Raw genomic sequence first — 6881 nt, forward strand, 5'->3', positions numbered from 1 at the left:
ATAAGGTGATAATATCAAGCGTGCCCAGATGTGTGCATCACTTTTAAGTGTCCTCTGGAAACACTTCTGTTGTGTTGTGGTCTATTTGCAGCACGTTTTCTAAATGCTGCACTTATGTTGTCAAATGATTGAAGATGTTTTCTCAATTTGCTTGTGTTTTCTGTATTTGCATGTGTTTTCTTAAGTAGCAGCGCTGTGAGCTCTCAGGGCCACCGTAGAAAAGGCCACGGTGAGTAAAATGTAAAAAGAGCAACAAAAAACCCGGCCTGAAACCGCTTGGGGTTCAGATCTTTTTAAAAGTTTCTAAAGCTCCCTTGTACATTCAGAATTAGTTAAAAACACTAAGATTTTGAGTGATTTTTTTCATCTGCAGTGCTTTATGTGAACTGGATTCTATTTATGAAGCTTCATGCATTTTGCTCTTCTCTAAGTCACACATCACTGTCACTGCACAATCCTCTAAAACAGACACATTACAACACAACATTTGCTTTCCAGGCACTGAGCTGACACACTTCTCCACAGTGATTAACGACGTCCACATCTACAGACCCACACTGAGGCGAGGCCACGCCCACGCTGACACGATATTATGATTATGCTGCTGAGATTACGCTCTCAGTCAGAGTGAATGAGTGTAAAAGCAGTAACATACTGTTGTCAGATTTTATTTTTTTTTGCACCTTTTAGCATTAACAGGATTTAAGATTAAGAGAAATGCAAAGCTGTTTTAAACAGCTTTCATGTGCTTATTAAGTACATGAAAGCTGTTTAAAACACCATAGAAAAAGCAACTACAAAATTCTACAACTACGAGATTTTTAAAGGGGAGATAGTAGGTCAACAGCACATGATAAAAAATTTAAATTAAAAAATATTTAAAAAAACAAAACAATAAACTGGCAGAAAAAGTTGCCCAACACTTATCATGAAATAGTGGTAAAAAAACTAAGTTATTTTACAGATAATATCTTTTAAAATACAGATAATTTACCTTAAATATCTGTATTTTTTTTAAATAGAAAACTTCTGGATAAATAGCTGTTTTTATACTTTAATATGATGGCAACTTTTGCTGCCAGACTTTTTATTTTTTATTTTATTTATTTTTATTTTATATATTTATATATTTTATTTTTATTTATTTTTACAATTTCTTTTAAAAAATCAATAGTAGTAGTTTTACTGTAAAAAAAGAAAAGAAAAGGAAGTTCCCTTAATTTTACATTCAGCAATATGATGTATTTTTTGTTTTACATCGAATTCACTTTATTTAACATTCAAGGACATTAAGAAAATGCTGTAAATTATATTAATTATATTTATTACCCGATTTCAACTCCGACTCTGTTAATATTTGTTATAAAAGTAATTAACTTTTTTAATGGCATTTCCACTGAATGTCGAAAAAAAAAACAACCTGTAAAATAATACAGTAAATTTCTGGAAACTAACTTTTTTTTTAGACCGGAAACAACATGGTTTATAGTGAGGGTTTAATTTTGTAAAATATACTGACAATCAATCCACTAATCCATCACCTAATTTATGTACAGCATGTATGCCAAGGATGTGCAATTAATTTGACAATAACACAAAAATTATTGCACCTTTTATAAATCATATAATCATTATCAGCTCATTATTCTGATTAATTTGCATTCAAGGTGGAAATATGGACATGCCCAGCTCTTTGTGTACCAAAAACTCATCAACTCAGCCGTGCATTCTGAGCGATAATTAAGTTCACCATCAGTGTCACTGTCTCATTAAGTCCTCTTTCACATGAGAATACTGAAGATAATTAAACTGTTCTAACAGCCGTCCTGATCATATTATTTATTTTTGATAAAAACATTTTAGCTCCTTTCTCATTACCTTAAAGGAATAGTTTGGAACAGTTTAAATATATACATATTTGGATTTTTTTTTTTTTTTTACAAAATCTATCAGTTAGTTTGTTTTTATTATTCTGTGAGAATTTTTCTTGTACAGGGACAGCAGCAAATGTACTGTAGCCAACTTAGGAAATCAACAGTTTAAACACACACACACACACACACACACTAAAGCAGGGGGTTAGACAATCCAACAAATACGAGACACCACTAAGAGATTATATAAATATTGGGGAAATAAAGAAAAAAGTGCCCACAAGTGTCATGAATATTAGGGAAATATAAATAATTTATATTGAACTATTTGCATTTCTGCAACCTCTACTTACAGCTGCTCCTGTCCTCTCCTCTCAGCTCTGTGTAAACAGATTTTCAGTGAATATTTGTCACGTGACCGTTCGTCTCAGCAGAATCAATCATGGCTTCACAGTGTCGCTGAGGAGCAGAATTTAATGTTTTTAACAGGATCTGGTTATTATAAATGGTTTATTTTTGGCGACATGAAGAATAAAGTGATTTTTACAGATATATCACAATTTAAAGCATACGCCATAAAGTTATAGTTAAGTTATAATTGACAATATGATCCACTCTTAAGATAAAAATATTGACTATAGCAGCATTAATAAGCACTAAGCACCTATAGAAACCAAAATGTTTATAAATAGATTTTCTCTCAATAAACAGTCTAAACCCAAAGATATAAAATTTATAATGACAATGAAAAGCAGAAAATCTCCACTAGAACTAAGGTTCCTTTTTATACCTGTTTTATACCTGTTTTTGCTTGATTACAGTTTAACAATTGATCATAATAACTGACTCAGGATTGCAGCATTAGTGTCAGGAAACTTCTGTTTGTAACCAGTGGAGTCGCCCCCTGCTGGCCATTTGAAAGAATGCAGATTTAAGGCACTTCGCCATTGGTTTCAGGCCAATAAATAGTGTAACAATTAATAATAAAAATTGTTAATATCATTTACAGCAGTAGTGCCAGATTTTTGCTACATGAAATCCCTTTCATTCACCTAGACATGTTAAATAAGGCTACTTTTCTTTATTTTTTTTCTCTCTGAGTTCTGTGTGACACCAACAAAAGCTCACCTCCTGTCGAACCATTTACCAGTTTGTGATGAAAGAAAAGTTCCTCTCTCTAGGTCGAGCCTGTTGTGGCTGCACTCGGTTGCACTTAATTTCGCCGCACAAAGAGGAGCTCGACTGCGACAATGTGTCTGTCTGTGTGTGTGTGTGTGTGTGTGTGTGTGTGTGTGTGTGTGTGTGTGTGTGTGACCGAGTGTGTGTTTTGCAGTGGTTTGCCCTGTGAGTAGCCCCATAGCTGGTGTGAATATAAATGAGTGAGAAAGAGGGATTCCACCGAACACAAAGAGGAGAAGAAGAGGAGGAGGACGAGAGGAGGAGTTGTAGCTTCAGGCTGTTTTTCCCTTCTTTTCCTCCCTTTGGCCATGTTGAAGAAGAGTTGGATAATCTCCCTCTCTCCCTGTCTTCCTTTATCTTTTTTAATCTGTGCAACCTTTGAACATCTCCTTTTCTACTCCCTCCATCATTCTCCCCATGTCCCTTCCATTTTCTCTTGCTTCTTCCATATCTCTGTCCCTCTATCTGCTTCCTTTCCTTAATAACCATTAAACACTATCACTTTCCCTCCGTCCCGGCTCCCGCCCATCTCTCTGTGTCTGATCTGACTGCAGCCTCAGATTAGATCCGACCTCGCAGCGGTAATCAGCCGTCAGCATCCCTGCTCCTCGCAGATAATCTGCCTGTGTTCAGGAATACAAAGATCTGCCGTTACATCTGTTTTCCTCAGTAACATACTTATATGTGTACCGCAGTGATGCTGCTGCTGTGCTGCTGCTGATGGTTGGGAGTGTGGGGTAAACAGCATCAGTGATACTCGTAGAAATATGATGTCAAAATGCTGAAAGAGAAGTGTCAGCAGTATTGAAATGTAAGTTTTCCTTAAGAAATCGCCATAAATACATTGTTTATCCTAGAAAGAAACTGTAAAAACAGGCATTGATGTCAAGATTTAAACTTTACGACAGTCCTTGAACGGATCATAGGTTATGAAAGTTTCCATTGGAAAAATTAAGCAAAACTAAGCTCAAAATTGTTATATTTCTGTCAGAATCACTTTATTCTACAGGTCTCATTTAAAACGTTGCCAAAAATAAAGTGTTTGTAATAACTAGATCCTGTTAAAAACATTAAATTCTGCTCCTCAGAGACACTGAATCCATGATTGATTCTGCTGAGACGAATGGTAACATGACAAATATTCACTGAAAATCTGTTTACACAGAGCTGAGAGGAGAGGACAGGAATGTAAATAGTTCAATATGTATAGCAGGTGGAGACCCATTTTCAGTCCTGCAGCTCTATGGAATCAGCACAATCATGGCTAGAAGTGGGAACAACTCAAACATGTCTTTAGTGCAGAATAACACAGTTATAATGACAGAAATCATACAATTTATGAATATATAAAACACATTTTCTGATTTAATTTCTTAAAAAATGGCCACAAGTGTCATGAATATAAGGGAAATATATATTACAAATTGAACTTTTTGCATTTCTGCAACCTCTGTGTAAACAGATTTTCAGTGAATATTTGTCACGTGACCGCTCGTCTCAGCAGAATCAATCATGGCTTCACAGTGTCTCTGAGGAGCAGAATTTAATGTTTTTAACAGGATCTAGTTACTACAAATGGGCTTCTCTTTGGAGACATTTAAATGAGACATTTAGAATAAAGTGATTTTAGCATGCATATCGCAATTTTAAGCTTTGTTTTTGTTACTTTTGCTCACAAAAAATTTCCGCAACCTATGATCCGTTTGGAAAGGTCGAATTTCAACGATAATGCCTGTTTTTACAGTTTCTTCCTATACGATAAATGCTGTATTTTTGGATGTCTTTTAAATAAATCAACACATATTAGGGGTTAAGAGGGTTAATTTAGGCAAAATGTTGCAAATATTGCAAAAAGCTCAAGAAACGAGTTAAGGTAACGTGCATAAATATGCATACATTTTGAAAACGTCCTTGAATCAGTTTCTGTCTTTCTGCAGAGCCATGTGTATGCATTTAGCGAGAGTCATAATTTGGAAAAACAGAAAGAGAGCCAGACTGGCTTTGGGTCATTAGCATCAAGGTTTTTTCCACTCTTGTTTTTTTCTCCTTCAGTCAGCATTAACAGAGGCGGACGGCTGCCAGCAGGAGGTCTGCTGTGGAGGCTAACAGGCTACAGAGGGCAGCTGGGGTCACAGGGTTAAACTGCAGTGATTAAAAGGGGCCTGGTTTAGCCATCAGGGGCCACCAGTGACCAACTGGAGCTGCAGCACTTTATCCAGTCTGACGTGAAGTCATCGAGAGACGGGGAGCAAACGGGCAGATCAAAGCATCTTTATTCACAAAGAGCTTTCTGCACAGTAACAGCAGAAGGAGGATAAAAGCAACAAAAATGCTGAAGAGGAGCTGACACGGAGCATGATGCATCTTTTACACCCTGTGCCCTGTAGGTCTGACCCAGTAGAACAAGACTTACAGCCAGCTGGATTTTGGGACTTAACAAGTGCCTTCTCTATGTCGCTCTAAAGGAAAGTTTTTCATCTTTGCAGAGGAACCGATGATGATGATGATGAAGGTGATCATCACCATCAGGCCCAGGGTGCTGCTGATTGTGGTGTGGAACGGGAACTCAAAGATTAATGGTTTTGAACTGGCAGTGATCATGTAAAGAAGAATGAAGGAGAATACAGCACTGAATTACAACAACAAAAAACAGACTGTGCAAGTGTAGCCACCGTGACGCCACCCATTGTTTCGTGGACTACCAAAGCATCGATTTGGCCATTTTGGGTTTTGAAATCATGGTCTTTGGAATTCACCCTCTTAGTTTTTTGGAGCCACGTTTGGATGAGAGAGTGGGGCTAAATCATCATCTACTGGTTCTAAATCGGAGAGAAATGGACGCACATCTTGGCCCATTTGGCAGCCAAAGAAACACATATTTGTCTCAGGAGGTGGTGGAGACCAAAACAGAGGAAAAAGGGGCATGAATATTGGATTTTCTGTTACCTGGTGGCCAGAAACATGACTCCAAATGAATGCTAATGTTGCTTTTTATAGGAGACGAAGACTTACATACAGCTGAATTTTGGGACTTAACAATTGCCTTCTATATGTCGCTCTAAAGGAAAGTTTCTCATCTCTACAGAGGAGCTGATGATGATGATGATGATGAAGAAGGTGATCGTCACCCTCAGGCCCAGGGTGCTGCTGATTGTGGTGTGAAACGGGGACTCAAAGATCAACGATTTGCTCATGTTCCTTTTTATTTGCTGAATGTGGATAATTTATTTATTTATTTATTACTATATTTCTATATATAATGGTCCTTTTTGTCTCTTTGTGGTCTTTTTAAGTCTCTGTGGTTGTTTTGTGTTCCTTGATAGTCATTTTGTGTCTCTTTGTGGTCGCGTTGAGGCTTTTAAAGCTCGTTTTTGCATTTTTTCATGGTTGTGTTGCATTTCTCTGTGATCTCTCTGTTTCTTCTATGTGGCATCTAGTGATGACCTGCTATCTCCCCCTAAAAACCTCCTGTTCCACGCACCCCAATTCTTTACAAAAGGGGCTGGAATTCTAAGGGGATAAAACAAAAATATATAATTATAATATAGTTGCTTTTTTAATCGCATTTAGTCTCCTGTTTTCTGCACCCAAATTCTCTCTCTCTCTCTCTCTCTCTCTCTATATATATATATATATATATATATATATATATATATATAATGATTTTTTTTTTCTAACATTTAGCAGCTTAAGAAAGAAATATTTCTCTAAGGAGTTAGTGGAGACCAAAACAGAGTTTAAAAAAAAAAAAAAGCTTGAATATTGGACATTCTTTTACCTGGTGGCCAGAAACACGACTACAAATAAATGCTAATGTTGCTTTTTATA

This window comes from Centropristis striata, chromosome 17, assembly GCF_030273125.1.
Source record: "Centropristis striata isolate RG_2023a ecotype Rhode Island chromosome 17, C.striata_1.0, whole genome shotgun sequence".
Lineage (NCBI taxonomy): Eukaryota > Metazoa > Chordata > Actinopteri > Perciformes > Serranidae > Centropristis > Centropristis striata.